General features: G+C 37.8%; 1 long non-coding RNA gene and 1 pseudogene across 4 annotated transcripts in view; one reads left to right on the top strand and one right to left on the bottom strand.

The window, feature by feature from the left end:
- Positions 1 to 12422, bottom strand: part of LOC120247391 — a 34662-nt gene extending 22240 nt beyond the window's left edge. For 3 of the 4 annotated variants that reach the window (XR_005532294.1, XR_005532291.1, XR_005532293.1), the window contains exons 1-3: positions 12376 to 12422; positions 4748 to 4899; positions 3605 to 3717 (exon numbers count right to left, since the gene is read on the bottom strand). This is a non-coding gene — a long non-coding RNA (uncharacterized LOC120247391). Of the gene's footprint in view, positions 1 to 3604; positions 3718 to 4743; positions 4900 to 12375 lie in introns of all 4 variants that reach the window. The other variant, XR_005532292.1, reaches the window with a different exon arrangement.
- Positions 5943 to 6679, top strand: LOC120247390 (annotated as a pseudogene).
- Positions 12423 to 13471: the final 1049 nt, after the last annotated feature.

Raw genomic sequence — 13471 nt, 5'->3', positions numbered from 1 at the left:
ATGAAGTTATAAGAGTTGGAAAGTTGTTCTCATTTAAGTGGAAAGTAATAAATTACAGATAAATTTTATAATGTTTTCTCTCTTTTGTGAAGTGAATATTTATTAATATCAAATTAATCATATTGTAAATGACATGGTTAAAATAATATGGAGATCAGAGGGTACCAATATACCCACAGTAATTTGACCATACATATAGTTTCCACTAATTCAGCTCAGTCAGCATATATATGATTCCCTATACTTAATAAGAACTTAATTCTCAGGAACTGAAAAACAGGCCACTTGAGTAGGCTGATATGGAGTCCCATTAATAAAAAATTTAGAGGTGGGTGCATTAAAATTAAAAGAGGCTTGGAGCGCCTAGGTGGCTCAGTCAGTTAAGCATCCAACTCTTGATTTTGGCTTTAATCATGATCTCACAGTTATGAGATAGAGCCCCATGTGCGGCTGGGGATTCTCTCTATCCCTCTATTTCTGCCCCTCCCCTTATTTCATGTGCATGCTCTTTTTCTCTCAAAATAAATGAACATTAAAAAAATTCTGTTAGGGACGCCTGGGTGGCTCAGTCGGTTAAGCATCCGACTTTGGCTCAGGTCATGATCTCACAGTTCGTGGGTTCAAGCCCTGCATTGGGCTCTGTGTTGACAGCTCAGAGCCTGGAGCCTGCTTCAGATTCTGTTTCCCTTTCTCTCTCTGCCCCTCCCCCACTCATGCTTGCTCTCTCTCTCTCAAAAAGAAACATTAAAAAAAATCTGTTAAATAAAAAGAGACTTGAACCTTCCACATCTCAAGGTTTCATGTTATTATATGTTTCATATCAGTCTATTGGGGCTGCCACAGCAAAATACTGCAGACTGAGTGGCTTAAACAACAGAATTTTATTTTTGTCCAATCTATGAGTCTAGAGGTCCAAGATCAAGATGTTTTATCATTTTAAAAATTATTCTGATCTTTTTAAGGAAATGGGTTTGAAGGACAAGAAGAAAAACAGGGAGGCAAATTTAGAAGCATAAGTAGGGTCCAGATAAGAGAATATTATTTAAATTAGGGCAGTGAAAATACTGTTATGATGAATTTAAAATTCTATATATAATAGAATTGACAAAATGTACTAACTGACTGTGGAGTAGATTTGGATGATAAAAAGAAGGGTAAATTAGGGGGATTTTATCCTAAGAAATGAGTTAAAAGTTAGTGCCTTTTTCTAATATGGATAAAAATGGGGGATGGTATTGCATTGAGGATAATTTTATATTACACACCTAAGCATTAAAGTTGAGTAGGCTGTTGTATCTATTAGACTGATACTCAGGAGAGAGAATGGGAGTGGAACTTGACAGTCATCAGTATAGTGGTATTTAGAATTTATAGGTACTCAAGATTATCTAAGGAGAGAGTGTAGATGATGAACAAAAGTGGTTCATGGTAGAGATGTGTAAAAGGGAGAGAATAAGGAAAATGAAAAGAATGCAGAGCAATAGAAAGAAAATCAAGAAAGTCAGATGTCACAGAAGCCAAGGGCAGAAAGAGAAGGTAAGGAGAACATTACCCACAGCTCTGAAATATCAAGTAAAATGGGAATGCAGAAGTATTAATCGAATTTGGTAAAATGGAGATTGTTGGTCATTTTGACAAAGTAGATTCAAAGTGATAGAAAAAAAACAGAAGACTGTGAGGGTTGAGGAGTCAGTATAACACAAGGAAGCAGAATATTCACTTCAAAGAAAGCAGAGTGAATACAGAATGGGGTACAAAGTATAAGTAGAAGGAAAAATTGATTTACTTTTGTTTCAATAGGTAAGTAGTCCTTAGAACAAGATAGGTTTTTGGTATTTTCAATGAAGCTTGACCCAAGGCCTTTAGCTAGGGAGAGTGAGATGGAATTATGACTGGGTATGAAATATAGAAGAAGATAGGAAATACTCACCATGGAGACTGGACAATAAATATTTAAAGAAAACAGAGTAGAATGTCTGGAAGATTCTTAGTTTCCATCTGAGCCTAAGGTCATGAATATAAACAGTCAACCTGATGTGGTTTTCTTTCAGCTATGATCAGTGGCTGCAGGAGCAATCAAGATAATTTGGGGGATAAACCAAAACTGAGATGAGCATAGTAGAAAAAGAGCAAATAGTTGAAATATACCCAGTAATTGCAGAAATTAATTATGGAATGCAAGCTAGTAAATTAGAGACAGAACTAATACAGACTGACAGAATTGTGGAGCCAAGGTCAGTTTGGAGATCTTGATTTTTTGCAATAACGTTATGTGGTATGAAAGGTTAAGAAGTGATGACAGATGGTAGAAATGGAAGTATTTTTAGGTGTGGCAAGTTGCTCCTGACGACAAATCAAAGTGATGATCTTGGAAGAGAGCATAGGAGTTAAAGATAGAGGAAAATGTTGGGGCTTTTCAAGAAGCCAAGGGCCAAGGCTCTTAAAGCAAGCCATTCACATGTAAAGTTAGCACAAAGGAATATAATGCAACCATGCAGGACAGGCCTTCCAAGTCTTTATTTACTTTCCAATACTGAGTTTTCTGAGGGTTAGTACTAAAGACTTACCTTGAAGGCCAATAAGTTTATTGCCCTTTTTACATGGAAATTATCCAGTTTTGCTAATACCTATGGAATGCAAATGCATTTATTTTGAATATAATATCTCCTAAAGTTTTGGCTTGTTTTGTAAGTTCTGTTACTCTTTTTTCTTTACAAATGTGAGTATAATGAGTTTAACAGGGAACCTATTGTTCTGGAATGAATCGTATCTACCTAAGCTCTTAAATAAAAACTATCACCTATTTTCTAGTCTTATGCTTTACCTACCAGTTTGGAGCTCCTACTATGGTGGGATATCTTTTTCCATAAAAATGAATGCATTTATTTTCCTTAATATTTCCCAATACCATTTTGTTAGTCCGTAGAGCACCTATTGGCTCATGAACGTTACATTGGCTGAACCACAGCAAACATTTCTAAGTTTTAAAGCCCAGGTTTAAAACTGGACTACGGTGTGTCAAGGCACACGCCACTTGTAATGTCAGGACTAGGTTTTCTACCCCCTGAGATTAGCTGAGAGTTTCTTCCAAAGAATGCTAGTGGTATATTTGGCTGATTAGCACTTTGTTGTGGAGCTGTGCTATGCACTGCAGGACGTTTAGCAGCATCTCTGAACCCCTGTCTCTAGCTGCCATTACCAGCTCCCTAATGATGATACTCAAAAGTGTCTCTTGAGAATGCTGAATGTCCCTTGTAGGGCAAAATTACTGGATTATATATTTTTTAATCTTCTAAGGATTTAGGAAAGTCAAAGACCCCAGAGAAAGCCATTTTGTCTATACAATATAGAAAAAAAACCAATTCCCCACAGCCTAGTTGTGTAAGAAAAGAAAGATATCTGCATGAAGGATCTAATTGGACAGGCCGTACATAGCACTTTGGAGTATCCTGTAGCTCCTGTGGCATATGGAAAAAAAGCTTACTATTCCCCATCTCCATCTTTGCCCCTAAATGAGTACAACCACTGACATCCAGAGTGAAATATATTGGCTAGAAACTTTCTACAGCCAAGGGATTATATAGTAACTGTGTGAATAACTTACTCATCAAGGATCCGAGAGAAGAATGTTGACTGCATCAGAGGCCAAACAGGTGATGACTCTGAGGACTAAGTCATTCTCTTCCTCTGATGCAATGATACTACTATACTCAAGACCTAAACATAACAGGAGTGGGGAAAACCAATGATGGATTGAAATTATTCTTCCACGATCTGGATGGCAACTTAATGTAGATAATGGCTTTGGTAACTTTTAAAAGTATAGTAATTTTTTTTTCTTTTACATTTGGTTTGTAGTAGTCTGAGGTTTTAGAAAGTGTTCATTCATTCTTAAACATCAGGACCATTTAAAGAAAAGCAGGAGGGACCAATTTTGAACTAAAATTCATAAGGCCTAGATACCAACCGTACCTCAGTGCTGAGGTTTAAGAAGAAGAGTGTAAAAACCAACTGTAGAAGTGGAACTGCAGCTCCTGAGCACAGAAAAGCAGAGCTTGGTGATTCCCCTGTTATTCAGCATATAAACCCTAGAGCCTCAGGATCAGGGTCCCTCCCTTCACATCTGATACTTAGCCCTGCCAGATTTTCATACGCTGTCCAAGATCTGTCAGGCACTGGAACCTGCATACTGGCTGCTGCTTCAGCTCTGAAGTTTTCTACCCTTAAACACTGCACCTTTGTGTGTTTGGTCAGGTGATATACCCTCATTTGTATGACAAATCTGTGTGCCTTGCTATGTCTACTGATCATTGCCTGAAGCATATCTGGACTCATTATGTACTTAGAAGGCTAAATATAGAAAGAACAGCTCCAATATCCTCTCTCTCTTCTGCAGCCATTTTATTTCCCCAGTACAGGCTATGCACTCTAGTGAATGGTTCTTGGTTAAGTCGTTGATCCTTCCATCTTCTTATCCTCTTCATATTGATTTAGCTCCAGTTTGCTTCAGACTGGCATAGCCTATGTCTGTATACAAAGTCCCGCACACACACAAAAATCATATATGAGGTGACATATTTTTCTCTTGAAAAATATGTCGCTTACTTGGAGACAGGAAATGGAGAGGGCTTGGGATGAAGCTACCACTTTTTTTTTTTTTTTTTGGTCTGAGGTCAACCAGGCTTGTGAAAGAGGAGTCTAGAAGCAAAGGTAGCTGAGAAATGGACATCTCCTTAATCCTACCTACTCTGGCACTGAAGGTCTGCTTTGAGAAAAACAGGCCAGCAGGGCTGACCTCAGCTGCCAACAGATGAGGCATCCCTGAGCTGAGGTCACAGAGAGGAAGGTGAATGGCTTATGATTTCATCCACTTTGCCACATGACTTGGAGCAGGTGATCCTAGAAAAATTTAAAACACTAAATGAAGAAAAATGATTGCTAACATCAATTGTATGTGTTATAATTATGATCCGTATCTTGTAAGAAATTTAAGAGGCCAGTATTCTATTATTATTCTCAGTTTATGTGGGAAGATTATAAAGCCTGGAGATGTTAGATGACTTCACCCAAATTTGCCAGCAAATACATACCAGGGTCAGCTCATGTATTTCGTTTGTCCCATTTTAAACCACACATTTCTAACCCCCATCCTAGATTGCTGCTCGTGTGCCAGTGGGTCTCAGTTTCTACACTGCTAAGGGAGGGATTAGACTTTAAGTGCTCTAGCATCTCTGGCACTAACATGCTATCATTTTCCTGGAGATTTTATAAACAACATTACTCCCATTTAAAACACCTGCAAAAGCACTATTTGTGAGTTTCCCATATGTTTTCAACAGAAAAATCACACTTATTTCTCCATGGAATAATGTGCAAAGAATATTTTTTTTGTAGTTTGGTGTTTATGATGAAGTATTTCATATGATTTTATGTTTTTAATATGTCAAATTAAATTTTAGGAAAGTAGTGGATTAAAAAAATGTGTTTGTAAGCAGACTAAATCTAATCACCTTCTCTCTAGATTATGCACATGGCAAAAAAGAAAACTGTGATGATTGATAAAAGCATGAGGATCCAAGATTTTCAAGCACCCGAATTATCCACGTTAATGATTAGATTATTTTAACATTTAAGACAAATCACATTCACAAAAGCTTGGAAGAATAGACTTGTAAATAGTTTTCAAATTTTCAATCCTATAACAATATTTTTACAATATTTACATGTAAGTATCATTTTTATTTTTAAGATTATTTTTAAAATTTAGAACAAATATTTAGAACATTGTGAATGTCATCATTTTATGTGGTTTAAATGCCTTTACTGGCAATTTAATAATTTCTCACTCTACCTGAAATTTTCTAAGAAAGAAAAAAAGAGTTTTTTTGTTTTTTTGTTTTTTTCGTTTTTTTCTTTTTACCTCTGCCTGACCACCCGCCATTATGGGTTGCATGCACGCTCGCAGGAAGGGCCTGTCCCAGGGGGCTCTGCCTTACTGCCCCAGCATCCCTACCTGGTTAAAGCTGAAATCTGATGACAGGAAGGAGCAAATCTACAAACTGGCCAAGAAAGGCCTGACTCCTTCACAAATCATTGTGATCCTGAGAGACTCACATAGTGTTGCACAAGTATGTTTTGTGACAGGCATGAACATTTTGTGAATTCTTAAGTCCAAAGGTCCTGATCTTCCTGAGGATCTCTACCATTGATTAAGAACGTTGTTGGGGCGCCTGGGTGGCTTGGTCGGTTAAGCGTCCGACTTTCGCTTAGGTCATGATCTCGCGGTTCATGGGTTCGAGCCCCGCGTCGGGCTCTGTGCTGACTGCCAGCTCGGAGCCTGGAGCCTGTTTCAAAGTCTGTATCTCCCTCCCTCTCTGACCCTCCCCTGCTCACGCTGTGTGTGTCTCTCTCTCTCCCCTAGAAATAAAAATAAAAATATTAAAAAAAAAAAAAAAAAAGAACGTTGTTGCTGTTCGAAAATATCTTGAGAGGAACAGAAAAGATAAGGATGCTAAATTCTGACTGATTCTGATCAGGAGCCATATTCACCAGTTGGCTTGATATTATAAGACCAAACGAGTCCTTCCCCACAGTTGGAAATAGGAGTTATCCACAAGCCTCTGCCCTGGTTGCATACATGTGACTATGCAGTCACATAGTAAAATCATTGTCTAACTAGAAAAAAAAATGAATATGGTGGTAGACAGACATACAAGACTACATTTGGTTTTCATTATTCCAAATAATGATTGCTACTTTTAAGTAGGGTGGAGAGTTTTGCATATATACATATGTGTGTGTGTGTGTGTGTGTGTGTATGAGCATGTATGTGTACATATAAATGTGTCTATGTGTGCATATGTGTATAGCTGGTACACTGAAGACCTATAACTCATAGAATGCAATCAGAAGATCACCTATTCTTCTCCATATCTGCCCATTTATCTCTACTCTGTGAAATCATGTATCTGCTTATACTGAGGTATGTCTTCTGATGACTTCTGGAAACAACAAAAAAAATTCTCAGTTGGGTAATTAATACTAGTAATTAGTGCTAATGGAAATGTTCTGTATTTGCATGTCTAAAAAAAGAGGCATGTGTAGTTACTGAGTGCTTGAAATCCGGCTAGTGTGAAGGATGAACTGAATGTTTATTCTAGTTTAATTTTAATTATTTTTTTTAATTTTTTAATGTTTATTTTTGAGAGAGACAGAACACAAGTGGAGGAAGGGCAGAGAGAGATGGAGACCCAGAATCCAAAGCAGGCTCTAAGCTCTGAGCTGTTAGCAGAGTCCCATGTCGAACTTGAACTCCTGAACTGAAAGATCATGACCTAAGCCAAAGTCGGATGTTTAACCAACTGAGTCATCCAGGTGCCCCTAATTTTAATTACTTTAAATTTAATAGTCTGGATGGCTAGTGGCTGCTATATTGAATAGCACAGATTTAGAATAAGTGAACTTTAAAACATCCAAACTTTATATCAAAAAGTCTATCTCTCTTTCCCAGTCAAGGACTCCTTCAGTTTGATGGCCTGAGGCAAGGTTGGAAAGTTTGGTGAGCTTATTCCTTTATCTTCCCATTTGGCCAGATTCCACCTCATGCCCCAAGAGTCTGATCTGCTGTGGTGGGAGAGGTGGCATTAAGGTCGTGGTAGGGAAGCCGTAAATGAGGAAATAGAGGCAGCCATGGAGCACTGATGACCTCTGTTTCTAACCAGTGTTTACAGCTTCTTTCTGGGCTAGGTAATTCATGTTTCTTCCTTTCCTTGAGTGCATTTGAAACTGCTGGAAACTTTCTGCAGTATTCCCCATGACATAAACAATATGCTTTCCTTCAGAGGGACACTTAGGTTCCTTTTCTCCCTCTTTGGAATCCAGTAGTTTCCATTTTACTTGGAATGAGGAGAGATCACCTTCCTTTTCTACACAGTCTTCTTATAGAATGTTTGAATTGGCACTGAGCCTTGTCCCACAGTCTTCACTATGATCTGTGAGAAACAGTCATGTACTCTTCTCTCTGAGGTAAAATATAGCTAGCATCTTATGCCACCCAGTCCACTTTGTTCCATTTGTTTACTTCTGGTGTATTAGAAACACTTAGGCATCCTTGTGCTCATCTCCAATGGGAATATAAAAAGCTTCTGAAGCTACCTGGCTCTGACTCTGCTCTCTCCCTATGTGAGTAACCAGACTTCTCATATTATATATATGTGTGTGTGTGTTTTCTTTTAAAGTATGGGGCCAACTCTAGGTTCTGAGCCCCACAGATTGCAGGGGATAACAGTTTAAAATCTTCTTGTATGAAGGAAGAGGATACCTCTCCTCTGTTCGAGAGGGTAAAGTTGGAAGTCATTTCTAATGGACAGCTCTTTGATGCAATTCCCCCATTCATATTCAATGACTATTCATGTCCTCTCCACTTGTTTATGGGTCGGATGTGACTGGTCAGCTCAGCCAAGAACCTAGGCCCCTTTCCCTTGCAAGTTCTACTTAAGTGATCTAGATTTTTCACTTTTGTATTACTGGAACTGCTGACATTTAATATCTCAAAGGTTTTGGCTGAAACAGGAAGGAAAAAGATCCCATTTTAAAACTATGTTACTTACATGTTCAATGACATAAACATTTGTCCTAAACATTTTCTGTGCATTAATTCATATTAAATTTTTATGGAGTATTAATATACTCAATTTACAAGTGAGGAAACTAGGTGAGATAAATAATTTCCCAAGGTCACATAGATTAGAAAATACTGGCAATTCTGGGATCAAAATCTAGAACACAGGGGCACCTGGGTGGCTCAGTCAGTTGAACGTCCGACTTCGGCTCAGGTCATGATCTCCCGGTTCATGGGTTCGAGCCACGTGTTGGGTTCTGTGCTGACAGCTCAGAGCCTGGAGCCTACTTCAGATTCTGTGTCTCCCTCTCTCTCTGACCCTCCCCTGCTCACGCTGTCTCTCTCTCTCTCTCTCTCAGAAATAAATAAAAACATTAAAATTTTTTTTAAAAAATTCAAAATCTAGAACACAGGATTTTTCTCTCTTTAAATTTACACCATGTACTACTTTTCTCAGGTTACTAGCATCAGTTTCTACAATCCCAAAATAATAAATTGTGTTTAGGTGACTAAATGAAAGGTATGTATGTAGGTATTAATATACAGAGGAAAATATTTTATATGCATATATATTAATAACTACACATGTATATTTTCTTTTTCTAACTCATACTTTTTTTCTTCTATATTTTCATTTTTATAAATTTGAGTGCTAGAGTCAGTGTACATACTTGTCTTAGTAAAGAAGGTTGTGTCTCTATTCTCCAGAAATGCCATTAATAAATTAATGTTTAACAGTTTGGCATCTTAGAATCAAATACAAATCAGTCAATGAGCCATTCAAAGAGAGACTCTATTGGGGCACCTGGGTGGCTCAGTTGGCTGAGCTTCTGACTTTGGCTCAGCTCATGATCTCATGATTTGCGAGTTTGAGACCTAAGTGGGCTCATGGCTGTGAACACAAAGCCCACTTCTAATCTTCTGTCCCCCTCACTCTATGCCCCTCCCCCACTGGTTCTCCTTCTCCCCTCCCCCCCTCAAATAAACTTTAAAAAAAAAAAGAGAGAGACTTGGGCACCTGGGTGGCTCAGTCAGTTAAGTGTCCGACTTCAGCTCTCATGATCTCACAGTTTGTGGGTTCGAGCCCCATGTTGGGCTCTGTGCTGACTGCCACCTCAGAGCCTGGAGCCTATTTCAGAATCTGTATCTCCCTCTCTCTCTGACCCTCCCCTGCTCATGCTGTCTCTCTCTTTCTCTCTCAGAAATAAATAAAAAAACATTAAAAATGTTTTAAAAAAAAGAGAGAGACTTTATCACTACAAGTACATATTAACCCATTCCTAGGGCTGGAAAAATAGCAAGGATCAACAAGAAATAAATAACTTGTGCTCATACTCCTAGAAGTACCAATGGCTCAGATCCTTAAAATTTGATCAATAAAAGAGTAAAAACCTTTATAAGTTCCTCTTAAGACATCATGCTTTGAAATTGTAGTTTGGGAGAGTGTGAAAGAGAAAGAATATAGAAATAGGTATTGTTACGGTAAAAGTAATTTATCTTGCCATTAAGATATTGATAAGTTTAACATATAGTTAAACACATGGTATTGTGTTAGTTGGAACTAATGGTCCTAAACAATGTAAAGGGAGAGGTGCCTGGGTGGCTGAGATGCTTAAATATTCCACTCTTGATTTTGTCTTTCGGCTTAGGTCATGATGGTGCACGGTTAGGTTCATGAGATCCAGCCCTGCATTGAGCTCTGCACCAACAGTACAGAGCCTGCTTGGGATTCTCTCTCTCTGCTCCTCCCCCCGCTCACTCTCATGTGTGCTCTCTCTCTCTTTCTCTGTCTCTCAAAATAAATAAATAAACTTAAAAAGCCAACAGTATAAAGGGAAAAATATTCAAGTTTTTCAGCAGGCCTATGTGAATACTGATATGTTTGACCAGGAAAGAGATATATAAACAATCCCTTATATTTTTTGTGTTTATTTTAATTTCACTCTGAATACAGTTACCAGTTCATTAGTTTTATATAACTTGTTGACTTTAAATATGTAAGGAAAAAGGAACCTCTTTATTTTAAAGGCATGGGTATTGTACTGTTGCTACAAGAAAAAATAAATCTATATACATGCACTTAAAGGTTGATACTATAAACATGTCAGGATGTATGAAGCTTATTTCACATCTCTATCATGAACTCATCATATCTTATGAGCATGATAAATTTATTAGGTGTGTGCACATAGAACTTTATAAGTGAAATAATGAAGTGCCTCATTTTACATATGGGAACTAAGGAAGTTATGTGATCCTCCCAAGCGCTACTGCTAGTTGATAGCACAGCCAAAGAGATGCAGGTAGGATTTCTCTTCCATATACAGAGAAAGAGCCTTTTGAGATGTCTACAGAGAGAAATGATACTTTCTGGATTTTTCTCAGCCTATAACATTATATTATTTATGCTATGTTTTCTTTTAGCAGAACATAACTGAAGTAGTTAGAATAGCCAACTACCTACAAAAACAACTGTGGAGTGAACAAATAGTTGTATCCCGGGGAATAAGTATGATTGATGGTATTCATAAAAAATAACATATCTGTGTATATTAGATACTTTCATATATGCAGGGTATCCACTATGGAGTATATATATATTCTGCTACTAAGAGAAAAATCATAATTTTCCTTCCACATTCTTACTTCCTCCCTTCTGGTCCCGTTGATATTTGTCCTAGCATTGATTTTTTTTTTCTTATCTCTTGATGTAACCAACATCAGTTTCACCCAGTGTCCTTACCTTTTAGAATACCCAATTAATAGGTCATTTAATTTATTTTCCAAAATGATTCTGTTTTTTCCTTGCACGAAAGCACTCTGAATATATGGAGGTGTGAGCCTTCATCCTGAGAATGCATCTATTTGCTTCCTAAATTTTGCAGCATAGAGAGAGTCAGCCTACTTAGTGAATAAGAGCTGATGGTAGAGGGCAGCTGGGAGTAGTCAAATTCCATCTACCATTTACTGTCTACTAATAGTCCATTTCCTTTCTACTCAAATGAAAGTATAAAACATGGCCTGTGCTATACTCAGAAAAACTTCTATTTGAGATTTGAAGGCTTTCTGCATTTGAAATGGTAGAAGAAAAATAAGGTTAGTGAGATTTGTATGTGCCCATAGCACATATTTTTAAACAGTTAGTAAAAAATTGCTAAATTTACAGTATTCCTGAAACTGCTATTTCACAACACATTCAAGTTTTCTCTTAAAGGTAATTGTAATCTTGAGAAATTTAAAGTGATAGATTTTTGGGAAATACTCTATTTCGTACTTTATATATGTAATATTTATTCCTCTGCAAAAGACTGAGTACCTATGAGTGGAAGGGTCTGGCAGTATGGAAGTGAATAAGAATCGAAAACTGACCACAGTGAGCTCACAGTCAAATGTCTAAAAGAAACAGTACAATAGAAAGCTATGAGCTGTCCATTCAAATTCATGAGCCTAAAATAGTCATAATCTCTATCATAGCATCTGAGAAGCTTAAAACTGAGCCCTCAAGTATAATTTATTAAACTAGCATTCATTTTACAGATAAAATAATGCACAGAAATTACATCTCCCATTGAATAATTAGCCTATTCCATGTGCCAGAGTGGATATAGCAGAATACAAGATAAAGTGGGTCCTGCTTCAGTACTCTGAGTAAATTCAGAATATAGCATGAATACTATACAAAGGAAGTAAAGAAAACAGAAGGAGCACAGAAGATGGGCTATTTAACTAGATGCGGAGGGTTTGGGGGTACTTACTGGTGGAGATGACATTTAAGATGAATCCTGCACGAGGCATGCCTGGGTGGCTCAGTTGCTTGAGCGTCTGACTTCAGCTTAGGTCCTGATCTCACAATTCCTGGTTTGTGAGTTCCAAACCTACGTTGGGCTGGTGCTGTCAGAGCAGAGCCACTTCATATCCTCTGTCTCCCTCATTCTGCCCCTCCCCTGCTTATTCTCATTCTATGTCTCTCTGTCTTTCTGTTTCTCTCTCTTTCAAAATTAAATAAAACATTTTTTTAAAAAAGGTGAATCCTGAGAGTTGAATAGGAGTTTTCCATTAAAGAAAAAGAAGGTGATGGTAGGTTTTCAGGCTGCGGGACTAACATATGTAGAGACCTCAGAGGCATTGAGAAGTTAATGGAATAAAAAAAAAAAAAAAAACTGAAAGAAGTTTCTAATTGCTGTAAATAGTAAAGGGTGTTCCTGAAATGAGGTTAGTGAGGTCAGTTCTCAGATCAGGGCTCTGAGATATTCAGGGCAGTGAAAGACTTTCAAATAACTTAAAGCTAGAGGGTGACATGTTCACATTTGCCTTTTAAAATATCCTCTTTTTTTCATAAAGTGAATGGGAGAGTGGTAACATAGCATGAAGAGAGACCTACTAGCAAGTAATTGCAGTCGTCCAAATGAAAGATGATAGGAACATGAATAAGATTTGTGAAAGTGAGCAGAGGGACCAAAAGAATGGATTTGAAAGCTCTCTGGGAGGTTGAATTAGTATCTGGGAGCTGAATGAAAGTATAGTGTGTGAGAGAAACAGTCAAGGAAAAGCCCTGTTGTTGAGCTTGTGCCAGACAGTAGCAAGGAGAGACTGATTTCAGCAAGACGGGAATTCAACAGTTCAGTGATGGTATATTAAGTTTAAAGAAACTGTGGAACATCTAAGAAATGTGGAGGAGGCAATGAGATAAATTGCTCTAAACCTCCAGAGAGATTTGGGCTGGGCTGTCTTCCTAACTCCTTCTCCTGGGCTTCTTCAAGCAGCTAATGCTTGTTCATCATTTAAAATTCAGATCGTGGATTATCTCTTTAATGCCTGAACTGATCCCATCTGACATATTTCCATAGCAGA

Source organism: Hyaena hyaena, unplaced genomic scaffold (genome assembly GCF_003009895.1).
Source record: "Hyaena hyaena isolate Hyena2069 unplaced genomic scaffold, ASM300989v1 scaffold_518, whole genome shotgun sequence".
NCBI lineage: Eukaryota > Metazoa > Chordata > Mammalia > Carnivora > Hyaenidae > Hyaena > Hyaena hyaena.
This window is presented reverse-complemented; position numbering and strand designations above follow the sequence as displayed.